The sequence below is a fragment of the Odocoileus virginianus genome, chromosome 5 (genome assembly GCF_023699985.2).
Source record: "Odocoileus virginianus isolate 20LAN1187 ecotype Illinois chromosome 5, Ovbor_1.2, whole genome shotgun sequence".
NCBI lineage: Eukaryota > Metazoa > Chordata > Mammalia > Artiodactyla > Cervidae > Odocoileus > Odocoileus virginianus.
The window spans coordinates 2,255,654-2,277,907 of record NC_069678.1 but is presented as its reverse complement, the minus strand read 5'-3'; the positions used below and the strand labels follow the sequence as shown (position 1 = coordinate 2,277,907).

The window sequence follows — 22,254 nt, the reverse complement described above, 5'->3', positions numbered from 1 at the left end:
AAAAACACTGGTATTTCTGCCTCAAAATCTAAGACCTAGAATGGTTAGATGACAAGTTTTCCTTGGCTTTCCCATGGGATATGATCAAAAACTGCTTTTACCCCTCTGCCTGGTGAATGTGGTCCCTGAACCCGTTGCCATGACTGCGGGAGGAAAAGGACCATCGGATTCCCCCAGCCTGTGATGCACAGTTGACCGTGTCTCCAAGAGCAGTTCCTGTTAACATAGGTCTCCCACCCAGAACCAGGTGGTGCCCCTAGCCCAGATGTGATGAGGACATAGAAGGAGCCTTCCAAATGCTTCCCAAGTAAGGAGGCATTTATCAAACCTAGTCAGACTTCCCAGGCCTAAGGCTCTGAAATCCTAAAGCTAAAGCGAGCTGAGAACTGGGAGTCCCAGGGCCTGAGCAGGGCTCCTGGCTGGCTGGGAGTGGTCAGCAGCTCCACCCCAGCCCGCTCTTGCTTGAGCAACACCAGGTGTGCAACTGGTGTTAAAGGCCAGCTAGAAGTGGCCTTTAAAAGTGTTTGTAGTCCAAAACCAACATCTTATAGGTAAAGAAAATAATAAAAAGGCAGCTATCATCTTTTATGATTCTATTACCTGTGGTCACAGATAAGCAGTTGGCACCTACAGCCCCATTTAACTGCCACGGCAACTCTGTGAGGTGGGCGTTTGTACCCACTCACACACAGGAAGGTGGAAGTACTGCACATCAGTGTTAAGTGTTAGTCTCTCTGCCCTGTCAGACTCTTTGTGACCCCCATGGTCAGTAGCCCACCAGACTTCTCTGTCCAGCGAATTCTCCAGGCAAGTACACTGGAGTGGGCAACCATTCCCTTCTCCAGGAGATCTTCCGGACCAGAGGGAGGGATCCAACCCGGATCTCTGGCATTACAGGCGGATTCTTTGCCTTCCGAGCCACAGGGAAGCCCATCAGTAAATCTACTCAAATCCCAAAGAGAGTGAAAGTCTCTAGTCCTCAGTCGTGTCGGACTCTTTGCAACCCCATGGACTATAGCCCACCAGGCTCCTCTATCCAGGGGGATTTTCCAGGCAAGAATACTGGAGTGGGTTGCCATTCCCTTCTCCAGGGAATCTTCCCGACCCAGGGATTGAATGTAGGTCTCCTGCATTGGCTGGCAAATTCTTAACGGTCTGAGCCACTAGGGAAATCCCAAAGAAGCAAGCGGCAAAGGTGGGATTTGAATCAAGATCTCTTCAGATTCCGCAGCCACTTTATGGTATTTGAAAGACCCCAAACACGGGAAACAGTTTCCTAAGCGGAGGGGTGGGGCGGGGGCTAGTGCCCCAACTTCTCACTCCGGTTTCAGTGTGTTTTCGGCCAAGCTGAGCTGAGTCCGGCCGGGGATGTCCAGGCAGGACAGATGGGCGTGAGACGCCTCCCTGCCTCCCGCGGCCTTGCGAGGATGTCGCCCGGAACTTTCCCCCACGGCTTCCATCCCTCCCAGCCGTAGCTGCACTGAGGACGTGACAGGAATATTAAAACCCCGGACAACGGGCAGGGGGAAACCGACCTCCTCTGCCCCAACCCGGAGCCGCGGAACTTCAAAGCCAAGGGCGGCGCGTGCGGAGGGGGAGGAGGTGTAAATCTCCGCGCCCCTCGGAGCTGCGAACATTCGCTGGCCCCGCCCGCCCCCGCCAGGTGTCCGCGCCGGCTGGCCCCGCCCCCGCCGCCCAGGCCCCGCCCCGCCCGCGGGCGGCTTTCATGTGAATCGAGGCCGGGAAGATGACAAGCCTCCTGACTGATAGATACGCGGAGACCTCGCTGGTGATTTATTGGCTTTCTGCACCTGACGAGAACCACTAGGCCTATCTGAGGAGGGAAATATATGGGCTCTCCTGACTCCAAGTGGCAGCCGCGGGCGGAGCATGTGATCTCAAGCTGGGCAGGGAGAGAGGAGCCGTGCACCGGCCTGTGTTTTGTAAGCGGGCCCGGGTCATAAAAATGTCAGCACGCGATATATTTCTCGCGGGGGATCCTCTCTGGGCTCTTGCCAGCGCCTTCTCTCCCGTGGCTGGCAGCCTGAGCCGGGTGAGGGTGTCGCCAGCCGCCTTAGCCCGGGCTTTATTCCTCCGGGTGCCCAGCGATCCTGAAGGCTGGGGGGGCGTCCGTTTGCAGCATACCCCACCGTCCGCTTCTCCCAGTTCGAGGCTGGGATGGGGTCTGGCAGCGGCCGCTGGGCGCTCTGGTTCTCACGCCGGCCTGAAATCTCTCATCATTAAGTCTGGCGCTTGGGACGTAAGACCTCAGAGATGCGTGGGCGTTCTGGCCCTATGACACTGTTAGATGAAGGAGCAAAAGTGACTAATTCCCCTGGATCTGCTCCCTCGTCTCTAAAATGGGAATGATGAAAACACGCGCTGAGTATGGTGGGGCAATGATTTATTTAGGAGGTCAAGTTTCCGACCCAGCTCTGAAGGATGATATTACTAGGAAGACGCCAGGAAAGGGGGCAAGACGACAGTGTGGGTAAGACTGGACCACAGAAAGTGAAGTTGCGACTGGGAGCCCAGGGTGTGGATTTGACTGTCACCCAATCACCCGTCTCCCCATTTGCCACAGTGTTCTATTAGTGAGTGTAGCAGGGCTTCTCTAAGGCAGAGATAAAAATCTACTTTCTCATTTCTGAAAGTAAAGACTCCAGGTCATCTAGGGCATTTAGTTTTTCTGGGGGGAGGGGGAAGCTGAAGGTCTTCCTTGGTTATGTAAACCTGGAGGCCCACCACGTTCTGGCCTTGAGAGATCAGAGAACTTCCTGTTACTGTGGTGAGGCTGCAAGTCCTTTCACCCACTGGCATACCAATCCAATCTCTGAAGTGGTGTGGTATCCACTTGTAAAAGGAGCTTGAGAACCTTCTGGGAGAGAAGATGCTAAGGCTGCTAACTCCTGCTTCCCAAGATTTGAAAACAGGAAGACCTGGGGGCACCGGGCTGCCCCCAACTAAAGTCCCGGGAAAGAGAGACGCACTTGGGCTGCAGAAATAACTTAAGGAAAAGGGAAGCCTGCTCGATGCAATAGCTAAAAGAATTGCAGAGGAGGTCTGGTGCTGACACAGCATGGTGTGGCTGATGCTAGAAGCTCCTCTAGAATCAACTGTTTGTCACGGCAACTGCATGTGTGGGGAAGATATCTGAACACTAGGATGTGAACCCCAAGTCTCTATAATCAGGAAATACACATGGGGGAATACCACTAGCCTAACCCAAGTTAACTTCTAAGCTTGGAGAATCGTCCTAAGCAACAAGGTGAACAGCAGTAGTCAAGTAATCAGACTCTAGGTCTTCTGTCTTTAAACTGTAAGTCCTCAGCATTCTCAGACAACTCGGGCCGAGGAGGGGAGCAAAGAAAAGGACCTTGGATTTTACTGTTCACAGAGCAGGTGGGAGGGGCTGGTAAAACAAAAGATATTAAACTTCATTTGGACCCCAAGTTGGTGAAAAACTTTTTATGATTTTGATGAATTCCAGTATTTTTTTTAAATATTAATTTATTTGACTGCATCAAGCCTTAGCTGTGGTGTCCAGGGTCTTCGATCTTTGTTATGGCATGCCAAATCTTAGGTGTGGCATGTGGGATCTAGTTCCCTGACCAAGGATCAAACCTGGGCCCTCTGCATTGAGAGCATGGGGTCTTAGCCACTGGACCACCAATGGCTGGACCACCAATGGCTACATTATGGGCGGGAAGTCCTGCCAATGCTTTTATCACTAATTGTTGTGTCTTCAATTAGGAAACAGGCTTCATGAATTCTCAGTCCACGATACTCAAGGAATACTTGTCTTAGCTTTTTTCCTAGACCTCCATTTTGCCCTCAATTATAGAGAAGGGATAACTCTAAATTGTGTTTGGAACAATTTTTTTGAATGTATCAATTGACAACATGCTTTGTTCTTATCACTCATCTTCTCTTTTTTTATCTCCTGTCTTGGTCTTGGGAAAAGTACTTTATCGGTAAATGTTCTGCTGAATGACCTCCCATAGGTATTTGATGAAGAAAGGAAGTGACTGAAGCAGATGAAGCCACAACAGTGAAAGTTCTGAAATGAAATAGGTGTGCACAAAATCAGCCCACAGCGCTCCCCACATGACCCCCCTGGGGTGGATCTGCCGTCCCTCCCCACACCCAACCTCACTACCTGTCCACTCACAAGCAGGGACCAGCACCATCCCCCAGGGTCCCCTCTTGTGGATATTAGAGAAGAGGCCCTTCCCCAGAGGGCCCAGGTCACTGAGACTCATTATTTAGAACGCAGGCTGAATTTCAGCCCACAGCTTCCCTCTGCTGAGGGCTCCTTTCTACAGGGATCAACCTGCACAACTGCGAGGGAGACCCAGCCCTCAAGTTGCTCTTCTGTGACTGGCCTGCCCCTTCCTGGCCTCCCTTAGGGCTCCTGGTGGACATCTGAAGTCCAGGCTCGTGGGAGTCCCAGCTCCTCCGTTTTTTAATCTCTGATATGGGGCACTGAGCGTACCTGAGGTACTCTCCCCTTTCATAAAACAGGCATAGGGTGGCCTCTCTCTCTGGTTCCTGTGAGGGAAATATAGTTCCCACTGAGAGATAATCTAGATGTTCTAGGCCCACCCCCTCATGTTTCAATCTCATTTTACAAAATTGATGGTAAGGAGATAATTCCAAACCTTTGAGCTGGAAGGGGCTTTAAGCGCAAGAGAGGGATGGCTGGATGCCGGGTAGTCAGGCCTTGCCAATGGCAGGGCTTCTCTGCAAGTGCCCCCCAGAGCCCTGGTGCCGCCTCGCATACCCCTGTCCCGGGTTTCACCGCAGCATCCGCCCCTCCACTGCAGGGCCGGGCCAGCAGTCCCCACGGAGAGCCTCTGAAGCAAGGCGTGGACCTTGTTCCTCCCCAGTGCCCCAGGAGCCAGCACTCAGATAGGTTCTGTCACCAAGCAGGCCCTCATTAATGTGTGCTGGGCTGGGCTGAGCAGATCTGGAGGCCGGGGGACTATCAGTGTCCCCTCACAGCCCTCCATTCCACTGCAGATCCCACTGGCAGCCTGAAAATCTTCCCAGAAGGTTTAGATGTTGTCTCTTCTTTGACATTCATGAATTGTGTGAACACTGCCACCCTCCTCCCCTTTGTCCATCCCACCCTTCCTGGACCACGGCCTGTACAGTCCAAGAGAAGGTGCCAAGGCACACACGGTTCTAGCAAGTTCTTGGACACTCTGAAACTCTGACTGAGCATCTCAAAAAGAATGGAAAAAGATCTAGGGGCCAGAGAGGTGTCTGGGAATGGCCTCATGTGTCATCTGAGGACACAGGTGTCTGGAAGCATGGCCTGGGAGAGCCTTCACAAGCCTGGCTGTGAGGATCATCCCATGGCTGCCTTGTGAGCCCAACTTTCCAGGGCACCGAGCTTCCCCACAAAAAGCAAAGTTGAGAGTAGGCCTTTTGACATGTGAGCCTTTAAGTAAGGCTGACTTGGGTTAGCCAGACTGACAGTGTTGTGACCCTGTAGAAGAACCTGAACAACTGTGACCTTTGTTCCTCATCTATTCACCTGCCCCAAAGGCCCAAAAGGACCACATATGCCTGTTATTTACCCAGAGGCTAATAAAACTGAGTATTTGACTTTACTGCAAGGATAGTTTTGTTGTTGTTGTTTAGTTGCTAAATCACATCTCCCTCTTTCGTGACCCTGTGGCCTATAGCCCACCAGGCTCCTCTGTCCATGGGATTTTCCCAGCAGGAACACGGGAGTGGGTTGCCATTTCCTCCTCCAGGGGATTTTCCCAATCCAGAGATCAAACTCACATGTCTTATGTCTGCTGCGTTGGCAGGCAGATTCTCTACTGAGCCGCCAAGGACGCCCTAAGGATAGTTCTAGATGATCACAATACCTGAACAAAAGGACTTCCTAATGAGGAGGCCAGTTTGTGGTTTGGGTCTTGGGGAAGAAACCAGGAAAGCTGACCATACTTCCTCTTTGACAACTGATTCTCTACATGGAAACAGCAGATATTTTTCTATAAAGAGCCAGATCGTAAATATTTTAGAGCCTGTAGGTCACACAGTCTCTGTCTCAACTACTCAACTCAGTTGGGATAGTGTAAAAGCAGCCGTCAATGGTACAACAGTAAATGGATGCGGCCTGTTCCAATAAGGCTAATTACCAGAATAGGCAGCAGGCCTGATTTGGCCCAAGGGCAATAGTTTACAGACCTCTGCTTTGTACCATCCGTGTCTCTGAGTATAAAAACAGACATCCTGAAATATTTCCTTTGGCTGAGTCTGGCTGCAACTCCACACCCACCCTTGTCCCTGTCCAACCCCAAGGTTATGCCTTAGGAAACAGCTGGGGGATAGACAGGACCAGTGCGGTCCACCTCTAGCACAGTACCTGGCGCATACTTGACACCTAATTTATTTTCTTAATAAGTAGTCATTTAATTAGTTGGTTGATTTCTGGGAATGTGAGTTTGCTGTTTGGTTATCCCAGACTACTCTTGGTCTCCAGGTCAGTCACCAGCTTCAACGTCCAAGCCCACAATCAACACTTTTTTTAGCCAAAATCAGTAGTGAGAACAGTTATCTGGGGCCACTATCTGATATATATCCTAAAGGAAATTAACTCTGAATATTCACTGAACGGACTGAGGCTAAAGCTGAAGCTCCAATACTTTGGCTACCTGATGCAAAGAGCCAACTCATTGGAAAGGACCCTGATGCTGGGAAGGATTGAAGGCAAAAGGAGAAGAGGGGTGACAGAGGATGAGATGGTTAGATAGCATCACCAACTCCATGGACATGATTCTGAACAAACTCCACGAAATAGTGAAGGACAGGGAAGCCTGGCGTGCTGCAGTCCATGGGGTCGCAGAGTCAGACACGACTTCGTGACTGAACAACAATGACAACATATTATCTGATCAATTCAAATGGTTAACCCCAACTGCTTTGGGGACCATGTGCTTCAGCTGGGTTCCCTGAGTTTCCTGTCATGAACCTCTCCTGTAACAAGCCCTCTCCCATTCCCAGGAGTCAGTGGTGTTTGGGGAATCCGTGACCTTGTGACGCTGATGGTTTCTAAAACAGACAGAGTGTCTGCCTGCACCTGAGCATCTTAGGACATCTTATTTCTTTTTTTTTGCCTCCTATGGTCAGTCCTGTCACAGCTATATTCTTGGTGCCTGAGCCAGATTTGGAACTGAGCAGAAAAATCCACTGAACTGAAAGAAGAGGTACCTCACTGTCCCCCATGACTGCTGCATCACCTTTGCACGAAAAGCATGTCAAGCTTGAGGGCTGGTGGGGCAGGCAGATTTCTGGTTCTGCCAGAAATTTCCAACGTTACTTGCCATCATGACTTATCATCTGCGACTGGACATGTTCTACACACATGGGTGTGCAGTACACATTAATACATGCTTCCTGCATTAGGAGATTTCCCCAGATTGAGGACATTTTCCTGGTGCAGAAGTGAAGACTGGATTGAGGTATTCAGACGGACCCCAGCATCTTTGAATCTAGAGTAAATTTGGGATGCCATCTCCCCTTTAGGGGGTCCATCTCTGTTCTGAAGAGTAGCAGCATTTATCACGAGGCCTCAGTCTGGTCCCCAAAAGACTAGAAGGAGAGCTTACTGTCCCAGCCAATCTTGTCCCTGAGCAACCCTGCCTTTCTCCTCCCCCTTCCACATGGGGGGAGGCTGTGGGCTGTAGCTCACAGCTCACCTGGAACGCCTCCGGTTGCTGAAGGGCTGGATGGAGACTCAGACAACCTGATGGATCATCTCATAAACAGAGCCTGCAGGAAGGAAAAGAAAATTATGCCAGCAGAATGCACTTATGAGAAATAGATATGTGCGGTGCAGGGAGAAATGCTTTGATATTAAAATTTTTTGTAACTTAAAAAGGCATGAAAAATGATACCGACCACTAACTAATCAACATTCCTTTGCGAATGCAGCTTCAGTTCCTAACCAAAAACACATCCCTGCTATTGTCTTGTCTGGATCCAGATGCAAACATGATTAATTAAGTTTTGGGTGAGGAGCGGGCGGGAGGGGGATGGTCAGGACGGATGGCCTTTGCTGAGAATCACTTTTACACACAGGAGAAAATCTCTGAGGATGAGTGCTTTGCTCCATGAGGCAGGGTTTCCATTCTGTGCAAGGTGTGGTAAGGGTTTGCGCCCAGGCCAGAGAGGCACTCCAGGCAGTAAGGAGAGACTCTTGGTCGAGTGCATTGCTACCTCTAAGCACAGCATAAAATGAAAGTGAAAGTGTTAGCCGCTCAGTAGCGTCCGACTCCTTGGGACCCCTGGATTGTGGCCCATCAGCTCCTCTGTCCATGGGATTCTCCAGGCAAGATTCCTGGAGTGGGTAGCCACTTTCTTCTCCGGGGGATCTTCCTGACCCAGGGATCGAACCAGGGTCTCCTGCATTGCGGGCAGATTCTTTACCATCTGAGCCACCAGGGGAGCCCCAGCACAATATAGTAGAGTGGTAAACACAGGAGGCATCTTGGGAGACCTGCTCCCCACACCGCTAGCAGGTAGTTTGGGACCTTAAGCAAGCTGCTTCTGTTTTTGCAGGGTTTTTTTTTTGTTGTTGTTTTTGCTTTTTCGTAAAATGAAGGGTTGGATTCAACATTCCTTAAAGTCTCTTCCATGTCTGGCTCTTTATTCTAGTGCCTGAGGTCCTTCCCTCATAGCAGGTGATTATCGATTGACTCCCAAGTGTGGCAGCGACTGTCACCTTTGGGCCGAGCTGCCTGCTGATAGCGGGACTCGGCGGTGCACCAGGTGGGCGTCTCTGATGCCCGGGGCCAGACTGCAGAGATCTGAGCTGCACATCAGAGGACAGGAGACTCGTTTTCTGATCACAGCTCTCCCGCATGGCGCCCAGTGACTGAGCAAGATACCTGATTGCTCTGCGGCCTCGGGTCTCCGTTTGAAAACAGAAACACCAAGTCCAACTTACCCTGGGGTGTCTTGAAGCCGAGCAGTGGTAGCCCGCAGTTCTGGGCTTATGCTAGCTGGTCGGAGAGGACAGTGACCTGAACGAGAGCCGTGTGTGCTCAGCAGTCTGCTCCCTGGGTGGAGCTGTGGGTCATGTTCACATTAACTGAGTGGGTAAGAGGGCAGGTTCTGGATTGAGGCTGTCTACAGTCGGGTAAGGAAATGACAACCCACTGCAGTATTCTTGCCTAGAGAATTCTGTGGACAGAGGAGCCTGGTAGGCTACAAAGTGTCGGACACAGCTGAGAGACCAACACTCACAATCAGGTAAGCTCCTCCAGCAACTGAACCATCAGGCAAGATACACACCTCCTTTGGGCCTCATTGACCTCATCCATAAAGTGGGAGTCATAATCACAGAACCTACCTCATAGGATTGTTGTGAAAACTTTTTTAAAAATGCTTATAATCATGGTACTTTTGGCATTGCTAACTGTGTTAGTATTATCATCAAGGGCCCCTTTTCACCCAGGTGTCCCTTTAGCATGACCTCAGTTGTGTCTTTTCTCAGGGAAGAGTAAGTGAAGCTGCCCTGACCTTCAGCTACACAAAGCAGGGATATTCATTCATTCATTCAACAGCTATCACTGTGTACCCGCAATGTGCCAGGCCTCCAGCTAGGCTGAGTCCTGGGCTCACCAGAAGAGCATATGGTGGATGCCTCCCCTTCTTGGTGAGCAGAAGCAGGTTCGTGCACAGGTAAGAGTCTTATAAGGTCTGCTGGACCCCAGGGTGATACTGTGCTGTACCAAGTCACTAAACCATGTCTGACTCTTTGTGACCCCATGGACTATTGCCCACCGGGCTTCTCTGTCCATGACATTCTCTAGGCAGGAATACTGGAGTGGGTTGCCATGCCCTTCTCCAAGGGATCTTCCCAACACAGGAATCGAACCCATGTCTCTTACGTCTCCTGCATTGGCAGGTGGGTTCTTTACCACTAGCACCACGTATTGGTGCCTGGCAAAATAAAAAAGCCTCACATCAGACTTTAAACCCTACTGGGAGGATTCAAACCAGAGCCAAGGCTAGAGTTGAGTGAACTAGTTTCGATTTACTGCTTCCTTATAAAGCCACTACTATTCATCCCCTCTGGAAGTTAGCTGGGAATGACGAACTGTTTAGTCAGCCACACCCTCTCAAACCTTGTAGTGATAAATTGCCCAGTTCCAATTCTATAATTTTTCTCAATTCCAGAGGAAAGAAGATGGGTTTTACATGTGTTTGAGCTTGTCCCTGGGAGTATCTATGAAATATGCAGTATTCTTTTACCTAGTTGGGAAATCTCTAATCCATTTTCATGTTTTCAGAGGGAGTTTATTATTCCCATTTCCCAGATGGAGTAACTGAGAGCAGAGTTAGGAGATCGCTTGCTCAGGGACTCAGAACAACAGAAAGAGTCCATGGTAGGGCTGAAAATGAGTTCTTATTTCCTACCTCACAATCCACTGCAACCCAGGAATGACCTTTCTGAGCCACGCTAGAAACATGAACATATGAAATGGAGAATTTAGACTACAATCCCTTGGACCTTGTCCAGGACACTAAAATGAGTGTCCTGCTCCTGTGAAACACATTCTAAGGATTATTTACTGTTCTGAATGTAATTTAAGATAAAGCGGATCTTCCAAAGAGGCCCCAGGTGAATCCCAGCCCCGTGGACAATGACTTTCAGTTCATGTCAGCAAAGGTTTAATCCCTGTGATGTGCAGGGCACTGCTCTACTGGAAATTTTAGAAAGGAATCAAAACGAGAAGGAACAGCATGAGGATAGCCCAAGAGATGAAATTTTGGCCCCGGCCTGTGCCTGAACTAGCATTGCACATGTGTGTCCTGTGCGGCAGCTGACCTCTTGGGAAGCCTGAGGGGCTGTTGTGCTACCTTCAGCAGCTGGTAGGAACTTTCTATCCTCATTTGAGAACAGTTCCTACTTCCCTCCAGTTTCAAGCCTCTCCTTATTTCAGGCTGCTTCTGCCCTTGGCCTTGGTGTTGATGTTCGTCCTGGCTTTCCCTGCTTTTTGTTCTCAAGGTCTTGGGTTTGGACTCACTCCTACCACCAACACACGCATACACACACACACACATCACACACACACAGTCCTTCCTAGAAATCTGTGCCTTCATTTTCCTCCCTCACGGTCATGCCCTAGCATTGACCCTTTGTCTGGGTGCCCAGAACTGGGGACAGGAGGGGAAACCCTAAGCTCTGAAGTCATAGTCTTGATATGAGGGCACATCCATTATTACTAACGAGGTCTTAGAGGAGAACTGATTCACGGCTTCAAGGCAACTTCCTGCTTATCTCCCTGACTCAAGGTCCCACTGGTCTTTGAGCATCTCTGAGCTCCTCTGTGCTCCCCTGGGAGAGGTTGTGTTCCTAGAAGACTTAGGCCTGTGTCTGTATAGCTTCTGAACCTTCCAGACCCTGGGAAAGCCCAACTTCCTCTCATCAGCTAGAGATGATCAACTTCTCTGGACTCCATTTTCTTTTGACTAAATTAGCAATACTTTCTGCTTATGCATGTGCTGAGAATCAAGCAGTATGGAAAAGATGTTCCCACATTCACTTGGATACTCATAGCAACTCTGTGTGGCAAGCACATTCCCTGCTTTACGGATGAGAAAACTGGGTGATTCAGGGAGGTTAGGTGAAAACTCAAGTCACACAGCTACTGAGTGACACAATGACAGCTGAACAGAAGCCTAAGTAGGTCTCATCTAGGATTTGCATATCATTCAAAAGCAAGCATGACACTGTTGCTGTTTTCAATGAATTTATGACTTACTAGAGAGGACAAGAGAAGAACTGGTTGAGTTTCTCACAAAAAAAAAAAAAACAGAAATGAAGAAAAATAATATTTGAAAACTGGCAGAAACTTTCCTATATTCTTTCTAGAAATAACTGTATAATAACTGTATTGGCTTTCTGATATCTCTTCTCGTAAGGGCACTAATACCCACCCTCATGACCTTATCTAAAGCTGACTATCTCCCAAGGGCCCCATCTCCAAAGGTTACCACATGAAGGCTAGGGTTTCAACACATGGGTTTCAGGAGGATGCAATTAAGTTCATAGCAGATATATAAAATTATTTTGTCAAATATCAGATCACAGATAAGTGTCTCTAAATTTCTTTAAGAGATTGCTATTATTATTGAAACCCTATTTGATTTAAACACCAGAAATTCATAAACTCTTTTTGTAAATTACCTATTTGTGTTGGCTTCATTACACACCAGCTTTTGTTTCAGCATCTTTAGTCACGAGTAATCTTATCAGGCTATCTGGTAACTTTTCTCTTCCCATTTTCCTTGTATGACTTTCAATAGTAAGATAATTTAGTTGTATGGAAGACTGGGGAAAATCATAGTCAACTTTATAGATGTTAAACCACTTTCAAAACATAACCTGACAATTTTTGCAGCAAACTTGAGAGAAGGTATTGTGATTCTTGTTCCTAATTTGAAATGAGAAAACCCTGACTGAAGAAGATTTAGTGCTCAAGGTGACCAAGCAATGAAGAGGCAGTGTCTGGATTTCACCCAGGTCCTCTCGTATCAAGGCCAATGCTCTTCTCTTTGCCTGCTCCATCTTGTCCAACTCTTGGTGACCCCATGGACTGTAGCCCACCAGGCTCCTCTGTCCATGGGATTCTCCAGGCAAGAATACTGGAGTGGGTTGCCATTTCTTCCTCTGGGGGATCTTCCTGACTCAGGGATCGAACCCATATCTCCTGCATTGGCAGGTAGATTCTTTACCACTGAGCCACCTGGGAAGCCCCTCTCCTTAATCCATAGACGCCTCTTTAGCACCAAAAAAAAAAAAAAAAAAAACTTCTTCTCACCAGGATTCCCTGATAGCTCAGTTGGTAAAGAATCTGCCTGCAGTGCAGGAGATCCTGGTTCGATTCCTGGGTCGGGAAGATCCCTGGAGGAGGGATAGGCTACCCACTCCAGTATTCTTGGCTTCCCTTTTGGCTCAGCTGGTAAAGAATCCACCTACAATTCGGGAGACCTGGATTCAATCCCTGGGTTGGGAAAATCCCCTGGGAAAGGGAAAAGCTACCCACTCCAGTATTCTGGCCTGGAGAACTCCATGGACTCTATAGTCCATGGGGTCGAAAAGAGTTGGACACGACTGAGTGACTTTCACTTTCACCAGGATTGCTAGACAGCATTTCTACTGGGGGTCTGAAAATGGAGAGGATCTGGCTCTTACTTCCTGCATGAAGTCTAGAAAGACTGCAGGCATGACACATTGCTGTGCATTAACAATGGAGTAAAACTGTGGCAAACCATAATGGAGCCAGAGGCTACCTTGAGTTTTCTGCATCCCTGAAGGGGTATGCATGACCATCTGAAAATCCCCAAGGCTCTTGAGTGAGATACAGAAGATAGCTTGGAGAGAGGAAGCCCATGGGGCCTTGGGACCAGCACTAGGGAATGCCACATCAGAAGCCTGCCGCCCCTGAACGGGACTGCTGAAGTCCTGAAGAACTGCAGTTCCCTCTCAGAGGGTGGTTGTTGGGTGGGTGGGTATCTCAGATGGATGTGGGACAGGGTCCCTCTCATCAGAGCACTGAGAGAAACCAATACTGAGAAGTAGGTGCCCAGACCCCACCCCAGCCCTCAACACCACGTTGGCAAGTATGACAGCAGCCAGAGAGGGGGTGGATAGACCTTTCCCTTGTGGATCAAAGACCAAGCTGGGAGAAGATAAAAGAGAAGAAGGAAATCTCAACCATGACCCAGTTGTAACCCAGGATGGCTCAGAAATCACAAATATTTACATTAACTTTTCTCTAACAGTTTGATTGAGACACAAGAAAGAAAGTAAGGCTATAAATAGGAAAGATAGAAGTCGGGGTTTTGGGGGTTTTTTTTGCCCACCTGAGTCTGTTTTGTGAAGTGAATAGTTGTTAACATTAGCTATTGTCTATCATTATCTAGTGTCAATGTTATGCCAAGTACTTTATACATATCATCTCATTTAATCATAGCAACTTTATGATGCAAGTATTACCATTCCCACTACATAAAACCAGAGAGATTAAGTTACCTACCCAGCTCACCCTGCTAATCATCAGTTAGACCAGGATTTGTATCTGTATTGATGACTTGAAAACATACATTTTTGGGATTAGAGGGAAGAATTTATCAAGGGTAACATTTGTACCTTTGAATTTTAAATCATGTAACCATATTGTTAACCTTTATAATAGTGTTGCTGCTGCTAAGTCACTTCGTCATGTCTGACTCTTTGCAACCCCATGGACGGTAGCCCACCAGGCTCCTCAGTCCATGGGATTCTCCAGGCAAGAATACTGGAGTGGGTTGCCATGCCTTCCTCCAGAATTTGTAACAGTAAATATAATTAAAAAAACAAAAGCTATTGTCTTTCAATGATTTTTTAATTGAAGTATATAGTTGATTTACAAAATGTTGTGTTAATTTCTGGTGTACAGCTAAGTGATTTAGTTATTCACATGTACATTCTTTTTTTATATTCTTTTCCATTATGGTTTATCACAGGATATTGAATATAGTCCTCTGTGCTATACAGTAGGACCTGGTTGCATGCCTATTCTATATGTATAATAACTTACATCTGCTAACCCCAACCCTCCCCCAACCCCTCCCCCACTGGCAACCACAAGTCTTTTCTCTGTGTCCATGTAAAGCTAATGTTTTTACAATACCTTATCCCAGTCTTCATATCCTCCCCATACAAAAGTACTTTGATATTCACAAACCATTTAATTCTTTTCCCATCTCTTCTTTGTAAGTGTCCGTGAAGCACTGACCGCAGAGAACCAGACTTTAACTGAGCGGCAGACCTGTCGTTAGCTTTAAAAGCTATGAATGGGCAGTGTAGACTGAGATGGCCTCATGCCCTGGTCAGCAGACAAGATCTGCAATTTTTCTTTGTTCATTTAAAATGTTTGCTCATTATTCTACGTGACTCCCTGTTTTGGACAGTGTGGTACCACGAGAGAGGTATGCTGGAAGATCCCACAGACCGAGGGAGTAGGGGCCAGTGAAGGCAGAAGTGTATCCTCTGATCTCAAACCTCTGCTCTTTTCTAAACACATAGCCAGCCAGCACCAGTGGTCTCTTGTCAGAGGACCCATGGTCTTGTAGGAAGAAAGGATTCTTCCTCTGAACAAGAGACAGGAAATGTGAAATGAATGCCCTGGCTGAGTGAAGCCTTGGAGACTAGATTTTCATCACACACTCAGTTGTTGGAAGTGGGTGTGAAAGGATTATTCCAAAACTGATTTTAGGAAGAGAAGAAACAGAATGATACTTATTCCTCTGATCCACAACTCTGACCATTTCCCAAATAGGAATCAAGATTTTCCCTTCCTCAGTGCCTGTAACTATAAACTTGGGAAAACTAAGAATAAACAGGAAAATGAAGGGAAGAAGAGGAGAGTGTCAGACAGAGAGATCCCCATGGGAATGGTTTTCATTTGTATGTGAGACTATTGTGTCATCAATTCAGGGTACATTTACAGCTGTATTTCCATTACTTTGCCAACAGCCTGTATGTGTTCTGTGGTTGTTTGTTACGCAGTGATAGTATGCTCACTGTTAACTGACCCGTGTGCCATCAGCTCTGTGTTGAGCTCCAGCTATCAACTTCAATCCTCCCCCCTTTCTCAGGATAATTTCATTTTCAGGGACTTCATCGATCTTCTACATCCTTGGTCTTGGTTAGGGTTAGCCTCATCCACCTCCAGGGCATCATCATAACTTTGATTCTTGGGACACAAGGTTGAGATCTCAGACCCTGTTTTCCCAGAAGACACTGGGGATCCTTTTGCAAATAATTCTTAACTTCTTGCAAGACTTCCCCTTCTCAAGGAGGTAGTCAGTTTTACGAAGGCTCAAAACCTAGAAGGTCCAATTATATTCTTCTCTGGAAAATTACAACTTGATCAGCAAACTCTTATGTAAATAACAGAGACTCCTCGGGCTCTGTCTTTACAAAGCCCTGAAACCTTCTCTGGCTGGGAAAAGGTCTGTAACAGTACACATTATTATATAAACATAAGTCTTGGGGTGACATTCTACTACACATATAAGATAATGATCTTAGGAGCTACTTTTACATTCAAGAAAACTGAAATATTGAGACATTGTATGCGTGTGTTTCGTCGCTCAGTCATGTCTGACTCTTGCGACCCCATAGACTGTAGCCCGCCAGGTTCCTCTGTCCATGGGATTCTCCAGGCAAGAATACTGGAGTGGGTTGCCATTTCCTTCTCCAGGGGATCTTCCCAACCCAGAAATCAAAGCCAGGTCTCCTGCATTGCAGATAGACTCTTTACCAACTGAGCTATGAGGGAAATCCCTTGAGAAGTTGTTTCCCCCCTAATTTTAAACACCTAAAGTAAGACAGAGCCAGGATCAGAACTAACATTTTCAAGTTCTCTATTCAGATTTCTTTATATTTAAACCATGTTGGGGTGTCTGAAGGAGCCCAATATATAACACTCCTCTTTTGTGCCCATGTTCTATACAAACTGAGCATAAAACAAAAGCCTGGTCCAAAAAGCCAAGGCAAAAATCTCCCTCGTTTCTAACAGAGAGCAGGTTGGAGGATACGGTTGTCTGTTAGCCAAGTAGATCTGCCCACACTGGACCCCAGTGAGGAGAAAGATCCCTCCCCCAGAAGAGCAGGATAGAATCCTTCCTCTCTCTGAGCAGCTCACTCCCAAAAGGAAGGAAGATGGAGCAGAGCTGAGCACACCCAGATGTTTCAGTCAGTTAAGATACTCCATCCTCCCCTAGGGAAATGAGAGTAATAGAGAGAATGGAGGCCAGGAGTTACACTACATGAGCTCCCTTTAACAAACAGAAACATCATGAGTCGGGTAAAAATGTTCCTACAATAAGCTAGATTTATTTAATATCATTTTAAGTTAGGCTTCATTAGAAAAGCCCATATCTCATTTAACCCACTTCCATAAAGCAAGATAGATATGTCTTCTGTCTCAATGTTAACAAAAACAGTAATTTTTCAAGCCTTAAGCAAACTCTCAGGTACGGTGGGGTGGAGTGAAACGGACTGTAAACTGAAGCATCTTGAAATCACACCACCATATTCAGCCACCAGGTCTGCCTCTGTGTGAAGCTGACGTGGCTAATCCAGACACAGGGAAAACCCTCTGTGTGTCCACAGTTTATTAGCTAATAAGAGGCTATTTTAATTCTCATAAAATTGTCATTTCCCCTCCCACCCCATCCCCACCTTTAGATGTAGTAATGTTCTTTTAGGCCAAACTGATTCATCTTCTTCTAGAAAAAAAATCATCTGTTAGAAGAATCTGAATCTTAAACAGGTTGCCATCTGAGCATATTCACAATCCATTGCCTATTCCAACTGCTTGTTTGCTCCTTGCATCTAATGCACAACGCACAGTGAACATTTAAAGAATAGGAATTGATAGATGGATTCCCCAGACCATGGCAGCAAAGATTACCTACTGCCAAAGCCTTTTATAAAGTCAGTGGAGAGCAGGAATGGTTCTGATCATATCCTGTCTCCACCATCTTGATTCATCTACAGTGAAAAAGGAGGAGGGCATGGTGTGGAAATGTGTGTGTGTGCAGTGTGTGTGTGTGCGTGTGTGTATGTGTGTGTTTCAAATTGCATTTTTTGGCTACATCTCCAGTGAGATGATTAAAGAACTTTAGCTCTTTGCAACCAGCTCAGCCAAGAGTTAGACTATGCTTTGCTTTCCAAATATGGTTCTCATTTGTTTTCAGCCTCATTCATTTCTTATGATTTGTCTCTCAGAGAAAAAGGCAGCAAGAAAAATCAACCTTGGGCTTTCTTAATTAAGGCTTGCATTCTTGCTGGTATATTTTAGGAAGACAATCGATTCCTTTTGCCCCACTCTCTGGAGAACCTTATAATGTGGTTCTATTCATTCACTGGGCTCTGTGCGGGTTTGGGACCTGTCCTGGTTGGTCCTTAAATTCATTTTCATATAGAATAGTGGGGATCGTATCAGTTTATAAAACTTATTTCTCTCTGCAGAGCTCAAGCAAGCAGCCGCTAGGATAATCTCATAAATCCTCGTTGGGAAAACAGAAGCCAGGATTTTTATCTGACTTTGTGATTTTCATAATGAAAAAGAAAAACAAGGTAAACATTAGAGCTCTCACTCTACGTCTCCACCACCCTGTCCCCCCCAGATACCAAGCATTTCTGATTCTCCATTTACTTGGTATGTGAGGTCCTGACCCACTTAAACTCAGTCTCATTTTTCATGATAAACAAAAATAAAGGTGGGGAACTTCGGGGTTATTTTCCAGAATGTGGAACCTGAGAGAGTCAGGAAGAGAAGCCATATGTCTGCCTTCTCAAATCTCCTTTCCCATGTATGCCTTCTTTAAAAAAAGAAATTATTTATTATTTTATTTTTGGCTGTGCTGGGTCTTTGTTGCTATCCAAGATTTTTTTTTCTCTAGTTGCAGCAAGCAGGGGCTACTCTCTGGTTTTGGTGCACAGATTTCTCTTGTTATGGAGCACAGGCTCTAGAACGTGTGGACTCGGGGGGTTGCTGCTCCCGGGCTCTAGAGCACAGCCTCAGTAGTTCTGGCACAAGAGCTTAGCTGCTCCGTGGCATGTGGGATCTTCCCAGACCAGAGATTGAACCCATGTCATCTGCACTGGCAGACGGATTCTTTACCACCAAGCCACCATGCATGCCTTCTTGAAAGAAGACCAATGTGGTTTAGTCATTCCACCCAAACCTCTTTTTTTATGCACACCAAGATAAAACTTTCAGGCTGAACTCCCTAGGTAAGAATGGATCCTTGAAGAAAATTCTCCACCTATTTATTCAGCAGACACTGTTCTGCTCAAGGCAGTGTGTGAGAGTGTTATAGGGATTCAGAGATGAGCTCACAGTGCATATGTAAGGTGTCCATCCACAGGACAGAAAAGGACAGATTGTTGTTGTTCAGTCACTAAGTCATGTCCAACTCTTTGTGACCCCATGGACTTCAGCATGCAGGCTCCTCTGTCCTCCACTTGTTTGCTCAAACTCATGTCCATTGAGTCAGTGATGCAATCTGACCATCTCATCCTCTGTCATCCTCTTCTCTTCTCACCCACAGTCTTTCCCAGCATCAGGATCTTTTTCAGTGAGTCAGCTCTTCACATCAGGTGGCCAAAGTATTGGAACTTCAGCTTTAGCATCAGTCCTTCCAATGAATATTAAGGGTTTATTTCCTTTAGGATTGACTTGTTTGATCTCCTTGTTGTCCAATGGGCTCTCAAGAGTCTTCTCCAGCATCACAATTCGAAAGCATCAATTCTTTGGTGCTCAGCTTTCTTTATGGTCCTCTCACATCCCTACATGACTACTGGAAAAACCATAGCTTTGACTATACAGACAGATATGAAACAGAAAAAGAAGTAGAAAAGGCAGGAGAAGAAGGGAGATTAAACATGCCTTTTTGTGATGTTACTTTGTCCACAAAGATCTGTCTAGTCAAGGCTATGGTTTTTCCAGTAGTCATGTATCGATGTGAGAGTTGGACTATAAAGAAAGCTGAGCACCAAAGAATTGATGCTTTTGAACTGTGGTGTTGGAGAAGACTCTTGAGAGTCCTTTAGACTGCAAGAAGATTCAACCAGTCCATCCTAAAGCAGATCAGTACTGGGTGTTCATTGGAAGATCTGATGCTGAAGCTGAAACTCCAATACCTTGGCTACCTGATGCAAAGAGATGACTCATTTGAAAAGACCCTGATGCTGGGAAAGATTGAGGGCAGGAGGAGAAGGGGATGACAGAGGATGAGATGGTTGGATGGCATCACCGACTCAATGGACATGGGTTTGGGTGGACTCCAGGAGTTGGTGATGGACAGGTAGGCCTGGTGTGCTGCGGTTCATGGGGTCACAAAGAGTTGGACATGACTGAGTGATTGAACTGAACTGAACTGAACTTTGTGATGTTGATCTCATTGTCTTTGGTTTAGTTGACTCTTTCTTCACGCATTGTCATAATTCCTAACTATTTCTCCTTTAGCACTGTAGCCAGATGAAGCACTATCAGAATGAACAGCCACAAAAAGTCCCCATGGATCTGGAGGGTATGTGGACATGGGTCAGTGGTCATTCCTCTTGTTTGGACTGAGTGTTGGAAGAGGCCTGATGAAAGTGGCCTGAGAAAGTGGAAACATGGAGTTTCCATCTCTGGGATGAAGAAATTTGTGAGGTTGAGTCCTGATGCTTCAACATGAAAAAATCAGGAAAATGGGGATGAACCAGCAAGAGGTAAAAGGAAATATGTGATAGAATTATGTCCTAAAGGCGAAAGGAAGAAAGAGTTAAAAGGAATAGTGACCTCTTAGCTTAATGCTGGCTTCCCTGGTGGCTCAGTCAGTAAAGAATCTACCCACAATGCAGGAGGCAACCTGCAATGCAGGAAATACAGGTTCAATCCCCGGGTCGGGAAGATCTCCTGAGGAAGGAAACAGCAGACCACTCCAGTGTTTTTACCTGGGAAATCCCATGGACAGAGGAGCCTGGTGGGTTACAGTCCTCAGGGTCACAAAAGTCAGACAGGGCTGAACGACGAAACCACCACCACCTTAATGGTGCTGACAGCTCAAGAGGAGACCTGAGAATTCAAGCTTGGATTCAAATGTTAAGGCAAGAAACCAAAACCTGACTGGAAAAGAGAAGAAAGTAGAGACAATGATTATAGACATCCCTTTTGAAAAGAAATCTTTCAGATCTGGTTTCCTCGGTGTGTATGCCCAGAAGTGGTGCACCCCAATGTTCATCGCAGCACTGTTTATAATAGCCAGGACATGGAAGCAACCTAGATGCCCATCAGCAGACGAATGGATGAGGAAGCTGTGGTACATATACACCATGGAATATTACTCAGCCATTAAAAAGAATTCATTTGAATCAGTTCTAATGAGATGGATGAAACTGGAGCCCATTATACAGAGTGAAGTAAGCCAGAAAGATAAAGACCATTACAGTATACTAACACATATATATGGAATTTAGAAAGATGGTAACGATAACCCTATATGCAAAACAGAAAAAGAGACTCAGATGTATAGAACAGACTTGTGGACTCTGGGAGAAGGCAAGGGTGGAATGTTTCAAGAGAACAGCATTGAAACATGTATATTATCTAGGGTGAAACAGATCACCAGCCCAGGTTGGGTACATGAGACAAGTGCTCGGGCCTGGTGCACTGGGAAGACCCAGAGGGATGGGGTGGAGAGGGAGGTGGGAGGGGGGACCGGGATGGGGAATACATGTAAATCCATGGCTAATTCATTTCAATGTATGACAAAAACTACTGTAATGATGTAAAGTAATTAGCCTCCAACTAATAAAAATAAATGGGAAAAAAAAAACTATATCACAAGCTCAAAAAAAAAAAAAGAAAAGAAATCTTTGAACATAAAGAAGACAGTCATTGTTTGAAAGGTTGATTTCTCAATTACCTGATCATTTTAATGCCACAGAATAATCACCTCCCTCCAGGCCTATAGGTTTGCAGTTTTCTAGAACAACAGTGGTTAACATTGGTTGCACTTCAACTCAGGGCCTGGCACCCTTATAACCTTGTATACACATTTTTTTCATTTATTGAATCCTTCTAGCCCTTGTCAACTACAAATTGGCACTCACCGAGGGCATCTGCCATCCACCTCTGTGGAGATTGAACCCTGTGCTTCCGCAGCTGTTGACCTTCAACCCACCCTGAAGAGAGTTCAGGTGGAGAGTGAGGCAGTCTGTGCTCCAGGGAAACCGGTGGAACAGGTCTTTACATAGTTAAATGTTCTCAGACACTGATTTCATGACCCCAATCCCTGCATCTCTTCATATCTTAAAAAGTAGCAAATCCTTGCATGGTGACATCACTTCTCATGACTAGCAGAAAACCTTTCATAAAATAAGTGCTTGATTGCACCGAACTCCCCTTTCACCAGATTTTATATATTGACCTCCCACCACCACCTCTTTGGAGACATCTCTCAGAGCTATCTGAGATGCTGTCTCCCGGCTGCAGTCCTCATTTTGCTCCAAATAGAACTTAACTCTCTTAACTCTTTTTTCAGTTGACACCCTTTAAGTAACTGCTAATCAATAAAGCCTCACACAGATGAGGAAATGAGAGCACAGAGAGTTTCAGTAGGTCAGCAAAAACAGTATAGCTGGGAAGAGGTGGACATAGAACTCAATAGAGCTGAACCGGC

General features: G+C 46.4%; 2 long non-coding RNA genes across 4 annotated transcripts in view; one reads left to right on the top strand and one right to left on the bottom strand.

The window, feature by feature from the left end:
• Positions 1-22,254, bottom strand: part of LOC110141724 (uncharacterized) — a 114,684-nt gene that overhangs the window by 32,018 nt on the left and 60,412 nt on the right. For 2 of the 3 annotated variants that reach the window (XR_011487625.1, XR_011487624.1), the window contains exon 2: positions 7,716-7,788. This is a non-coding gene — a long non-coding RNA (uncharacterized lncRNA). Of the gene's footprint in view, positions 1-1,320; positions 1,760-7,715; positions 7,789-22,254 lie in introns of those variants that run through there. The other variant, XR_002315120.2, reaches the window with a different exon arrangement.
• On the top strand, positions 8,832-21,220 carry LOC110141730 (uncharacterized). Its single transcript, XR_002315121.2, has 3 exons — positions 8,832-9,270; positions 9,585-9,702; positions 20,055-21,220. It is a non-coding gene; the product is annotated as an uncharacterized lncRNA (long non-coding RNA).